The 14,601-nt window shown below is 41.7% G+C and overlaps 1 non-coding gene across 1 annotated transcript; it reads right to left on the bottom strand.

Moving 5' to 3' along the window:
• Positions 1 to 12,608: 12,608 nt before the first annotated feature.
• Positions 12,609 to 12,681, bottom strand: Trnaa-cgc. Its single transcript has one exon. It is a non-coding gene; the product is annotated as a tRNA-Ala (tRNA).
• Positions 12,682 to 14,601: the final 1,920 nt, after the last annotated feature.

The raw sequence follows: 14,601 nt of genomic DNA, 5'->3' as shown, positions 1-14,601 counted from the left end.
TGAGTCGAAACAAGGCCCCCAGAGTAGACAACATTCCATTGCAAGTACTGACGGCCGTGGGAGAGCCAGTCCTGACAAAACTCTACCATCTGGTGAGCAAGTTTTACAAAACAGGCGAAACACCCTCAGACTTCAAGAAGAATATAATAATTCCAATCCCAAAGAAAGCAGGTGTTGACAGTTGTGAAAATTACTGAACAATCAGTTTAATAAGCCACAGCTGCAAAATACTAACACGAATTCTTTACAGACGAATGGAAAAACTAGTAGAAGCCAACCTCGGGGAAGATGAGTTTGGATTCTGTAGAAACACTGGAACACGTGAGGTAATACTGACCTTACGACTTATCTTAGAAGAAAGATTAAGGAAAGGCAAACCTACGTTTCTAGCGTATGTAGACTTAGAAAAAGCTTTTGACAATGTTGACTGGAATACTCTCTTTCAAATTCTAAAGGTGGCAGGGGTAAAATACAGGGAGCGAAAGGCTATTTACAATTTGTACAGAAACCAGATGGCAGTTATAAGAGTCGAGGGACATGAAAGGGAAGCAGTGGTTGGGAAGGGAGTAAGACAGGGTTGTAGCCTCTCCCCGATGTTGTTCAATCTGTATATTGCGCAAGCAGTAAAGGAAACAAAAGAAAAATTCGGAGTAGGTATTAAAATCCATGGAGAAGAAATAAAAACTTTGAGGTTCGCCGATGACATTGTAATTCTGTCAGAGACAGCAAAGGACTTGGAAGAGCAGTTGAATGGAATGGACAGTATCTTGAAAGGAGGATATAAGATGAACATCAACAAAAGCAAAACGAGGATAATGGAATGTAGTCGAATTTAGTCGGGTGATGCTGAGGGAATTAGATTAGGAAATGAGACAGTTAAAATAGCAAAGGAGTTTTGCTATTTGGGGAGCAAAATAACTGATGATGGTCGAAGTAGAGAGGATATAAAATGCAGATTGGCAATGGCAAGGAAATCGTTTCTGAAGAAGAAAAATTTGTTAACATCGAGTATAGATTTAAGTGTCAGGAAGTCATTTCTGAAAGTATTTGTATGGAGTGTAGCCATGTATGGAAGTGAAACATGGACGATAAATAGTTTGGACAAGAAGATAATAGAAGCATTCGAAATGTGGTGCTACAGAAGAATGCTGAAGATTAGATGGGTAGACCACATAACTAATGAGGAAGTATTGAACAGGATTGGGGAGAAGAGAAGTTTGTGGCACAACTTGACCAGAAGACGGGATCGGTTGGTAGGACATGTTCTGAGGCATCAAGGGATCACCAATTTAGTATTGGAGGGCAGCGTGGAGGGTAAAAATCGTAGAGGGAGAGCAAGAGATGAATACACTAAGCAGATTCAGAAGGATGTAGATTGCAGTAGGTACTGGGAGATGAAGAAGCTTGCACAGGATAGAGTAGCATGGAGAGCTGCATCAAACCAGTCTCAGGACTGAAGACCACAACAACAACAACAAATAAAGAGAATAAGTTTGAGTTGTATTTGCCAGGGAAAACTCTGTATTTCAGTGTTGAAATGATAAAAAAAAGAAACAAGCAAAGAGACAGTATATTCAGTTCCACTCAATTTCATTCAGTAAGTTTCTGTTACATTTAGCAGTTTAAGTAAAGATACAGAAGTCTCAGCTGTCGACTCTTAACCGAAGATACTGGAAATCTTCTGATTTTCTGGTAGTCTGAATAGTTAGTGCATGATTAGAAATCAGTTAATGTTTACTGCTAGCCCGTAATTATAAATAGAGAATTTCCTTTGTAGTAGTAGTTCCCTATTTTTGCATTATATTGTAATGAGGAGGGCGCTGATGACCTCGATGTTGAGCGCCCATAAACCCCAACACACACACGTAATGAGGAAAGCAGCTGTAGCATGCACGTGGATTTGGACTAAGTATGTCGCAGTCTCTTTTGCAACTAATTAGATATTTATTATTTGCAGTGCTATTTCAGTCTGTCTTCTTATTTTTTATTTTCAAATTCGTATTTGTGTATTATCGTGTGAAAAAGTGCAACAATGATGGCGTGAGAAAAGCGTAATACTAGGCTGCAAAGCAAATTGAGAAATGATAGTGATTTACACATAATTTATTAACATGATGTTCCTGCAGATCATTCCCCAATACCTACACTACAAGCAGCAGTTACTTAGTATAAGTTCGTATCAACACAAAACACGTATAACCATAAAATGCATGTAAAAATAGTTGAGAAGCAACTAGTAAACACTGTATTGCAGTGGCTTCACCACACTTAATGTGGCTCTCCTGCGAACCTTCGCAGGAGAGCTTCTGTAAAGTTCGGAAGGTAGGAGACGAGGTACTGGCAGAAGTGGAGCTGTGAGGACGGGGTGTGAGTCGCGCTTGGGCAGCTCAGATGGTAGAGCACTTGCCCGCGAAAGGCAATAGTCCCGAGTTCGAGTCTCGGTCCGGCACACAGTTTTAATCTGCCAGGAAGTTTCATATCAGCGCACACTCCACTGCAGGGTGAAAATCTCATTCTGGAAACAGATATTGTGTCTAGAAGACACTTAAACGCTTGTTGTGCTGAAGTACCACATGACATTTTGAACGCACACTTCAGTGATGTTAGCAACTCATCTCTTCTCACAATTCAAACGACAACAAAGACAAGCTGTATACATATGAAAACCAACGCGAAGCTATAGTAATGATCGACCGTTGTGACAAGATCAGTTTGTATGTGGAGTAAACATTTCTAGAGAAGCAGTTACTTGTTTTGAGGTGCGCTGTATCTTTGACATTTTTTTAGAATGATGATCAGCTGCATGGAGTAAGATGTTGTCCCATTTTCGTACTCTATTAACAGAACTAATAGCTGTATACTGTTCGTTAAAGCATTAACGTTAACACAGAAGTTTCATTGCAATTGACAGAAGAATGTGAAACATCCAGCGCGTTGATAGCTGCTAGGGAAAGGCTGCCAGAAGTGTTATGCAACACTGACTGTGAACTGAACGCACATTTATCGAGTTATGTCGAAACGGTGTACGGAGAATCAAAAAACTGACACGTGCTTGGCGCAGGACAAAGGATGTTACATAATTGGCAGTTAGAAATTCGAATGAAGGCAACAACCGTGCATTAATTTTTAAAACAGAAACAATATATGTGAAAAAAGTTAGGGCACGTTTTAGTAGCGAAGTGAGACATCGCATGGAACAGTGTTTGACTTGCAAATGTTCCCTCAGTTGCAGCTCTTACACTTCACCGGTATTTTAATTCATCATAATGGCTGTTTCTGGAAACCCTGCAACTATGTCACTCGTGATGTGAAAAATGCAAAACTTTACCATTAATATTTAACACCACAGGAAATGGATTCGAAAATGACTCCAACGACTAAGCGTTCTACAGAAATTTATAAACAGTTGCAGTCATTGTAAAAGAAGGAAAAGAATATTAAAATGTATCGCTAGTCAGTATTTGCAAGCAAAATTCACAGAATCATTACGCTAACTGTCGAAATAGTAAACCAGCATATTCGGCCACTTAGTACAGTGAATGTAGTTTTACGTTTGTAACATACGTAGCAGACAAAATCAATAGCTATTGTTACTTACGTGAGAAGTAAGCCAAGAGTTAGGGGGTGTTAGTATGTCGATCTGTGTGTTGATTTTTCTGTATCTGTGAATAAATGACACATCAAACGTAACGTGTGGTGTCACCGCCAGACATCACACTTGCTAGGTGGTAGCCTTTAAATCGGCCGCGGTCCGTTAGCATACGTCGGACCCGCGTGTCACCACTATCAGTGATTGCAGACCGAGCGCCGCCACACGGCGGGTCTAGTCTAGAGAGACTCCCTAGTACTCGCCCCAGTTGTACAGCCGACTTTGCTAGCGATGGTTCACTGCCTACATATGCTCTCATTTGCAGAGACGACAGTTTAGCATAGTCTTCAGCTACGTCATTTGCTACGACATAGCAAGGCGCCATATTCTTCAATAATGTATTCTGAACAGATAATATTGTGAATCATGTACCGTCAAGAGCGACGTTCATCATTAATGGATTAAAGTTAAGTATCAAAGTAATTACGTCCGCTTTCTGAATTCTAATTCCTTGTCATGTTCCAGACCTCACGTCAGTGTAGTCCTTCTTTCCTCACGCCAGCCTTCGTGAGCTAAAACGCGTGCATTTCGGCCTCCACTAGTAACAGGTGTTGGCTCTTCTGCCAACACAACGTAACGTTAAATGTTCACATAAGGAACGAGAAATCACAGCTACAAAGTACAGTACTAAATGTTTCCAATCAGCAATGTTGGCCACAAGTAGGTGCCACTAGCAGTTGCCTTAGTTCAAACAAGGTAGAGATCTGGACTGCACAAAATTCATAGATATCTGCTTTGGTAACTGCACACTGAAATAAAAGAATAAATAACATTATACACTGAAGAGTTAAAGAAACTGGTACACATTCTTAATATTGTGTACGGCCCTCTCGAGCACGCGTAAGTGCCGCAACACGAAGTAGCATGAACTCGACTAATGTCTGAAGTAGTGCTGGAGGGAACTGACACCATGAATCCTGCAGGGCTGTCCATAAATCCGTAAGAGTACGATGAGGTGGAGATCTATTCTGAACAGCACATGACAAGGCATCCCAGGTATGGTCAATAATGTTTGGAAGGTAGGAGACGAGGTACTGGCAGAATTAAAGCTGTGAGGACGGGGCGTGAGTCGTGCTCGGGTAGCTCAGATGGTAGAGCATTTCCCCGCGAAAGGCAAAGGTCTCGAGTTCGAGTCTCGATCCGGCACACAGTTTTAATCTGCCAGGAAGTTTCAATAATGTACATGACTCTCGAGTTCGGCCGGCCGTAGTGACCGAGCGGTTCTAGGCGCTTCCGTCTGGAAGCGCGCGACCGCTACGGTCGCAGGTTCGAATCCCGAGGTAGGATGGATGTGTGTGATAGCCTTAGGTTAGTTAGGTTTAAGTAGTTCTAAGTTCTACGGGACTAATGACCTCAGATGTTAAGTCCCATAGTGCCCAGAGCCATTTGAACCATTTTTGTCTGGCGAGTCCAGTGGCCAGCGGAAGCGTTTAAACTCAGAAGAGTCTTTCTGAAGTCACTCTGTAGCAATTCTGGACGTGTGGAGTATCGCATTGCTCTGCTGGCATTGCCCAAGTTCGTCGAAATGCATAGTGGACATGAATCGATGCAGGTGATCAGACAGGATGCTTATGCATGTGTCACCTACAGAGGCATATATAGACATATCACTCCGACAGCACACGCCCCACACCAGTAGAAAGCCTCCACTAGCTTGAACAGTCCCCTGCTGACATGCAGCGTCCATGGATTCATGAGGTTGTTTCCATACCAGTACAAGTCCATCCGCTCGGCATTATTTGAAACGAGACACATCCGACTAAGCAACATGTGTTCAGTCATCAACAGTCCAATGTCGGTGTTTACGGGACTAGGAGAGGAGTAAAGCTTTGTGCCGTGGAGTCATCAAGGGTACACGAGTGGGCCTTCGGCTCCGAAAGGGCATATCGATGATATTTCGTTGAACGTTTCGCACGCTGACGGTTGTTGATGGCCGAGCACTGAAATCTGCAGCAATTTGCGGAAGGGTTGCACTTCTGCCACGTTGAACGATTCTCTGCAGTCGTCGTTGGACCTGTTCTTGTATTACCTTTTTGCGGCCTCGGGAATGTGAGAGATCTGACGTTTTGCCGGATTCGTGATATTCAGGGTACACTCGTGAAATCGTCATACGTGAAAATCCCCGCTGCGTCGGCAACTCGGAGATGCTGTGTCCCATCGCTGGTGCGCCGACTATAATACCAAGTTCAAACTCACTTAAGTCTTGATAACCTTACACTGTAGCAGCAGTAACTGCGTCAGACATTTGTTGTCCTACACAGGCGTGGCGACCGCAGCACCGTATCCCATCTGTTTAGGTATCTCTGTCTTTGAAAGCTCATGCCTATACCAGTTTCTTTGGCGCTTCAGAAAAATGCAAATTAAATTAGAACGTGACTTTCATTTGCAGTACTGCCAGTATGTTCGGAGAATGGTGCCGTCTCCATGTAGTATGATGGTTACAGTGAATGAAAATTGGTGACAGGACACAAAAATAAAATTTCTTCGTTATTCTACGTGAGTGATTGCGCACGATTCTTGTTTCTTCAGCGTGTCGTGCAGTTTCCCCTGCCTCCTGTCTGAGCTACTTGACCCTGTTTCTCAGGCCACTTGCTGGCAGACGGGACACGACGTCCCTTGACTCACCGAGGCGCCAGTCGCTGGCGGCCGGACTGGCTGGCTGCTCACCACCGCAGGCAACGCCGCATGCGCCTCTCCGCCCATCGACAGCCAGTACCTCCGACATCCAATCAGTCTGAAGCCGCTCTATCTTCTTCCTGTGAAAACAGCAAAATAATGAACACTACTAAAGTCAAAAATTCTTGTCACTAATAGCATTTCAAGCAAAGTACTAAAATCATGTTCTTCTCATAGAGATGTTGTCGACTCATTCCACTATCACATTCCTTCTCAAATATTTTGCAGACGGTAATGCGTTTCAGAAGAAATTGTACACATCTTCAAATATTAGCTTCTGAGTCAGTCACAGTTTGGATTCGATAAGAGCCTGTCCATTGAACATGGCATCTTCAATTTCAGCGACAGCATTTTCAAATATCTGACTGAAATATTTGATGCACAGTGCATTTTTTCTACCAGCTCTACAGGCACCTTACTGTATAAGTCACATCATTGTTTTGGAGAATGTTTACGTTTATGTGTTTCGAGGTGTAATGAGCAAGTGCTTCACTTCATATTTAACTGGTAGGGACCAGAGGGCCTTGTTAGATACGTTACGCAGCTCTCCAGATGAATCTTCTTCTGAATGGGGACAAATTACTACTGCCGTACAACGGGATTCAGTTCTCGGTACACTCTCGGTTTTTCAGTAACTAAATGACTTTCCATGTAGCACTCAAAGTAGAAACAGTTTTCTTGGACAAAAGCATAATAACCAAGTTCTATCGAGCTGCAACAGGACAGCGACCAGTAAATGAAGTATTTAAAATTAATATTGATTCCTTCCCAGTAAACGCCATGACACTTAATTTAGAGAAACGAAAGTAATTCGCAAAGTTTTGTACAATACCACAGGACTGAACGGAAATACATAAAAGTTTTTTCTCAAACTTCCGGGATCTGCGTATTCATGGGAACCTGAACTGGAAATAAAGGGTTATTGACATTTTCTAACATTTGAGATGAGGAAAATTTTTCTATTTGTAATTTCTGGTTTTTGTAATGTAACTATCAGAAAATTATCTAAACTTTTCTTTCTTTGATGTCGTGTGGAATAATTTTCTGCAGGAATTGACCACGTGGACAACGTATTCAATGCTGAGAAACGTGTTGTGAGGATAATACATCGTGTCCGTGCTGGATCTTCATGTTGGCGGAAGTTTAAGAAAATAGGATCCCGTAACGACAAACTAATATGCATTTACTCCCTTATCGACTTTGTCAGAGGGAACGGAAGAATTATTCAGTAACTGGCTTAGTGCCTGCTCCTTTGCTCGTGTGCTGTGTTTTATCTGCATAGATCTTCCTTTGTTTTTCTTTAATCGAATTTCTATGTTGCTTACAAATTCAAGACCTTGTGATTTCTTCAAGGCGATTAAGGCCACAGAAGCATCGTCTTTTCCGAATGTTCTTCTGACCAAAAAGCAATTCTGGTACTGGAGCCCAAGGCTTTTGTTAATCATGCCACAGGCTGGATCGTGGTTTAACAAAGTCGTGTTTAGTGCTTGTCAATACATCGCAATGGACTCTGCCTTGCAATGGTATTTGCTGTTGTCTCTATTCTAACACACAGTAGGCTCTTCTTCCTTCCAAATGTAGTGGAGAGAACTGATTTAAGAATTCTATAATTCTTGAGAAACTCAATCGCGACGCCAAATTACCGTTCAATAGTGATCTCTGATATCTAGTCATGACAACTTATTGCTATGAACTGCATCGTGGTAGTGTGTGTCGTGTTTAGTGTTTCTTAATACATCACACCGGATTCGGTCTTGCAGATGTACTTCTGGTTGTTGTTGTTACTGTCCTGTCGCCTCCTTCCGAATGTATCAGAGAGAACCAGTTTAGGAATTTATAGCGCCTTAAAAAAGGAAAAACACGTAGCACACCAATAGTTGTCGGAAATTCCCTGTGATGGTATAGTTTTACACCTAAATTTGAAATTCCAATTATCATTTCATACATCATCTCTTCGTTGTGACGTCAAATAATAATAGGTTAGGATTATTTAATGAAATTTCTCATCAAAAAATTAACTAAATTGTTTATGGGTGTAAATTTCTGCGCAGTATCGATATTTTATTTCAAGTAGCTTTAATCTGTGTGTGGGTGTTTGAAGCAAATTGTTTAAATACCTATATTAACGACTTAATTAGTATTTGCTTTGGCACATGTTCTGAAGCAACATCTTCAAGACATCATATTCTGCACCAGATTTAATAACTCCTGAAGCAGTTTGTGCAGTGTACCAGAAGAAAGTGTGCCAGGAAGGCTGGGGCAGTTTAGAGTCAATAACAGAATAAAAAAATGTGTTTGTTTAAAATACCCACGCTATTTGCTATGTTCTCTACAAGGAAAAGTTGTCTCCCTCTCTCTTTGTATGTATCCATCTTTCTTAAAGTGTATTTCGAATCTGCTACTAGTCTTGTGACATTATCAATTTTTGTGTGTGGGAAATAGCTGCAATGTCTGCCATATATCCCCTAAATCACGATCCTGTGACTAGAAATTGATTATTTATTAACTTGAGCAGTATTTCAGGATCGACTCCCAGTCAGGTATTTGCTTTGGAAAGAAGCTCTTCCTCCTGTGCAGTTGTATGTAGTAGAATGGTACATGCATACGAAAACAGGATGTGTCCAACTGAGATGGCATAGTATGCCAAGAGGATGTGCGCTTTCGCTTGCAGGGATTAGCCTGCTGCTACTTGCGGTGGCCAGCGTGTCATCGTTGTTTCCAAGTCACCCCTGCAGACACTGACTCTGGGTAGACTGTGCAGATGGTGAGATGCGAGAATGTTTCTCAGACATGTTTGATTGATCTGTGGCATTGTTATTACATGTTTGGATACACGATGAGAATGAAAGGCGCCACAATTGTTTAAATATACCACACTCTGCAATCGATTTTCTGGCAAGTCCTTTCAATTAACTTTGTTCCATATATCACCTTGTACCCTGTAAATTGTTTAAATAAACAATATTCCACACACTGTCTATATTGTAGAACAATATTCCACACACTGCAATCGATTTCCCTGCACATTCTTTAAACAAATAAATCAACTATATTCCATACACCACCTTGTGTCGAAGAAATTGTTTAAATAAACAATATTTCACATATTGTCTAAACTGTTTAAATAATATTCCATACAAATCAATCTATTTCCCATGAACTACCTTAAATAAATAAATAAACTAAAATTCACACTCTGTCCGCCGTCTTGTAGCCCATAAATTGAGTGAATAAACAATATTTCACACACTGTCTTGCCTAGCCGAAATTGTTTCAACAGTATTCAAACCTCTGTGATTGATTTCCTCCAAAATGGCTAGTCAATTGAGTCCTTTTGCTGCCAATATTCAGATATAGAAAGGGAGGGGAAAGGCTGGCGGATTTCTCAGAGATGGAATAGTTAATTAATTGATCAAATTAATTAATTAGTCAATCAAATTGGTATCAAAAGTGTTCTTGTATTGGCGAGAGGAGTTCCCAAAGGGCTGGAGGAGGAGGATGGGGCGGGGGGGGGGAGGAGGGGAGGGGTAGATGTGACATTGAAAACCACTTAATCGAATAATAACTAAAGGATCTGTCAGTCATAAGAGAACAGTAGGTTTGCTTCTAAATGTATGCTTTGCCCAGATGAAGACAACCCGCAATTTGGGTCTATACCACCATTGCCCTACTACTGCCAGTTTGGACATTGCCTTGCATGTATAGAGGTAAATGAGACAATAAGAGTATTCATAAGTATAACACTATAGTTGAAGTCATGCACTATGGTGGTGGAATTTAGGCTCGTGGTGTGCACCCACTCACGCATTCTGCACGAGCCAATGGTGGCGGAGGATGATGGGGGGGGGGGAGGAGGGTGAGGGGTAGATGTGACATGGAAACCACTTAATCGAATAATAACTAAAGGATCTGTCAGTCAAAAGAGAACAGTAGGTTTGCTTCTAAATGTATGTTTGCCCCTGATGAAGACAACCCACAATTTGGGTCTATACCACCATTGCCCTACTACTGCCAGTTTGGACATTGCCTTGCATGTATAGAGGTAAATGAGATAATAAGAGTATTCACAAGTATAGCTCTATAGTTGAAGTCATGCACTATGGTGGTGGAGTTTAGGCTCGTTGTGGGCACCTACATCACGCATTCTGCACGAGCCAATGAAAGTTCAGCAGTATCCTGTGTTGCGAATGTCGTAAACAGTGTAAGGATTAAACATGATGGCAGCATGTTATCTGGCGAAATTTTGTTTCATTTTTACGAGTTGTGATGATGGTGGGAAGCGAAAGACATGACTTGCAGGATACACGAATTCTTCCAGCGCAATGCACCTGCCACTTGGATCCTTCACAGACCACCACAGTTCACGAATCGGACTGTAGGAATAAAAGTGGCATTCTCTTACAATTACAAACTTGTTTTTGCGTATTATGTGGAGACGACTGTGGTTTTTTAACGTTATTTTAATTTCCGACCCAATCAATAATGGTTCAAATGGCTCTGAGCTCTATGGGACTTAACAGCTGATCTGTCCACTACCAAACAGCTGGTAGTCGTTTCAAAGAGGTAAAATTACATTATTGATGTTCAACTGTTCCATTAAAATCAGGATCATAACAATGTATAGAACACTTATTACTTTGTTATTAGAACGTAGGATTTCACAACGTAAATACTATAAAATTTCGTAAAACAGTGACACAGACATTTCCAAGTTCCACCAGAGCGACCTCCTCTTTCTCCTAGGCTATATGCAGCACAACGATGCTCAGAAAGTAGCAAAGTACGCAGCCTTATAAGTATTTCAACACTTCTCTTATGAATGAAAGCTAGCGATAGATAACCAATGCTTTAAAAACAAACTCAGATCATTTCATGTTGCCTACTCTTACCGCTGCACAGATGAACTACTGAGCAGCAGTACGCATTTCACCAGCCGCTTCTAACAATGGCTGGTAGTAGATTCTGACGTGTTTCTTGTCAAATCGACAGTCAGCAGGCCAGCTCATGATTTACCATGGAAACTAACATAATTACAAATGTATATGATGTGACAACGACAACAGTCAATCACATACGCCTTTCCACTTCAGTAACACTTGATTTTGTTTGATAATAGACTCAGTACCCCTACTGCTACAGTTCGACAAAGCGGTCACTTCTGTCTAAGCCAGTACGAAACCAGGTTAATAATAATGAGTGCTTCTATTACAGAACTCAACGCAGATTGGAGTGAGAGGTGAACGTACTGCTGACATTCAACTGACACGGCTTGTGAGAGGAAATGCATATTTCTTGTATGCGTGTATAGTTTTTGGTGGACCAAAGTGTTATGGTGCTGGGGTTTAGGACATTTGACAGCAAATATGTAAATACAATCCAAATACTCTCATCACGCTAGTACTCGCCTACTGTCGCCGCATGGAAAATCTATTCTGTATCCAGTAGCTTGTAACCCCCACACCCTCACAATGAAGATGTGACACAGAAAATGCTTCGCCGTTGCATAAAACAGTCTCACTCCCGACGTGTCTCGAAGACAGTATTGCTGCCCTAGGTGTTGCATTTCCATTGGGCGGGTTCTGCGCTTATACATATGCCTCGAGGACACTGTCAGAGCCATTCTCCTAGTGTACATTTATGATTTTGGCGCTGGCATTTGGCTATAGTCTCCTCGGTCTCCAGTAGTTTTAAACCGATGCACCGCTGCCTGATTACTGTAACCCTTCCACCCTCAAATTCACGATGGAACACAGAAATTGCTTCGCCATTACATACTACAGGCTCTCTGCCGACGTCTCACCAGGAAAATATTGCTGCCCACAGAATCTGCCTCGCCATTAGAAGGGTGCTGGGCTATTGCATAAGCCTTGAGCACATTCTCGGAGTCATTCTGATAGTGTAGATCTATGGTACAAGTGTGGCTACAGTTATCGCATGGAACCTCTACTGGGAGTCCAATAGCTTGTAACAGGTGCACCCCTGCCCGTTTGCTTAAACCCTCTTAGCCTCACATTGACTATGTGACGCAAACTGCTTCACATATGCGTACTACAGGCTCCTTGTCGACGTGTCTCCAAGAGACTAAAGCTGCTGTCAGGAGGGAGGAGGAGGAGGAGGAGGATGTTAGTGTTTAACGTCCCGTCGACAACGAGGTCATTAGAGACGGAGCGCAAGCTCGGGTTAGGGAAGGATGGGGAAGGAAATCGGCCGTGCCCTTTCAAAGGAACCATCCCGGCATTTGCCTGAAACGATTTAGGGAAATCACGGAAAATCTAAATCAGGATGGCTGGAGACGGGATTGAACCGTCGTCCTCCCGAATGCGAGTCCAGTGTGCTAACCACTGCACCACCTCGCTCGGTTGCTGTCAGGAGTCGTCTCACCACTAGGCAGGTTCTGGGCTATTGGATTAGTCTGGAGAACATTGTTGGAGTCATCCTGCTAGTGTACATCTATGATACTTTAACTGGTGCACCGTTGCCAGTGCCAGCCGGTGTGGCCGAGCAGTTATAGGCGCTTCAGTCTGGAACTGCGCGACCGCTACGGTCGCAGGTTCGAATCCTGCCTCGGGCATGGATGTGTGTGATGTCCTTAGGTTAGTTAGGTTTAAGTAGCTCTAAGTTCTAGGGGACTGATTACCACAGCAGTTAAGTCCCATAGTGCTCAGAGTCATTAACATTAACCGTTGCCAGTTTCTGGTAACCCTCGCACCCTCACATTGAGGGTGTGACAAAAAAATTGCTTCGTGATTGCATACTACAGGCTTCCTTCCGACTACTCTCAAAGAGACCAATTTCGGCCTCAGGAGTTGTCTCGCCATTGTGTGGATGCTGGGATATTGCACAAGGCTATAGGACAATGTCAGAGCCTTTCTGCTAGTGGACAACTATTATAATTTTGCTGCTGCAATCAACACTTGTAATCTCCCTTGGTGTCCAGTAACTTCTAACCAATGCACCATTGCTCTTTTTGTAACCCTCGCACATATTGAGGATGGGACATAGAAATTGTTTAATAACTGCATAATACAGGCTCTTTCCCGGCCTGAGGAGATGTCTCGCCATTAGGCGGGTTGCTGTGCAGTTTCATAAGCCTCGAAGACATTGTCGGAGTTATTCTGTTAATGTACATCTATGATACTAGTGTGGCTACGGTCACCACAGGGAACCTCTCCTGGAAGGCCAGTAGCTTGTAACTGATACACCATTTACTTATTTTCATTTAATTCATTAACAGCTCAGAGTAATCTACTTCCATGAACTGTAAGGGGGATCGGATGCTTCTAAATCCAATAGGAAACACTTCTCATTACAATGTTATTCGTATACCGTTGTTAATGCTTTTTTAAATAATGTGAAGAACATTGTATATAAAAATTTCTTTAAGGTTACAGCTAATTGAGTGCTTATAACAGTTAAAATGGTTCTATGTAATTTGTTTCTGGGTAGTTGATGAGAGTATAATTTACAAAATGCAAATGTCAAAGAAAAATAAAAATAAAAATGTGATACAACGAGTTTGGTGAAAATAATTTGCGATATGTAGAGGCAAGGGATATACTGTGTCTGGATGTGTAATATAGCGTATGCAGCATGTTGGTTGGTAATGGCTTGTTTCTACTTATTTTAGGTGAGAAGGTCTCGGTAGAACCTCGAGCTATTCTCAACTTGAATGGTTTGTGCTTATATATGTTTACTGAGTTTGTGTGTATCGGTATATTACTGGGAGTATTGCAAGGCATGACACTACTTGATATACAGCAGCTCTTTGTTTTTCCTACTTTTGATATTTGCGGTATATTATATGTGATACCTTAGATACAAACACCTGGTATTATACATATTAAATAGTGACTGCACATTTCAAACACGGAATACATGAATTTTAGCTTTATATGAGGAATACACTAATATTTGTCAATTTTTAGTGGAAATAGAATGTAGTTCATTGCTATTGAATGCATTATTCCTTAAATAAGTTAATACATTACATTTTTAGTTTTATACATGTTTTATACAGAAAATTCATTTGATGTATGAAATTAATTCAGTGTATTTTTAAATAGATATAAGACGAACAGTACATTACTGCTGGTGTGCCTCGGAATAAAAGTTCTTCGTGCCTTCTCCTCCCAAGCAACATAATGTTATTACTGGAGTCTTAGTACGTGGTGTCGGTGTTTCTTTGTTATATGATTTTTACTGCCTGTAGTGTTGTTTGTGACTGTGTTGTGGAATGCAGTGTCAAGCATTGTTGGTTTGGGTCCCTTACATGTTGA

This window comes from Schistocerca americana, chromosome 5 (assembly GCF_021461395.2).
Source record: "Schistocerca americana isolate TAMUIC-IGC-003095 chromosome 5, iqSchAmer2.1, whole genome shotgun sequence".
Lineage (NCBI taxonomy): Eukaryota > Metazoa > Arthropoda > Insecta > Orthoptera > Acrididae > Schistocerca > Schistocerca americana.
The sequence above is the reverse complement of the archived record's forward strand: the minus strand, read 5'-3'. Positions and strand labels throughout refer to the sequence as shown.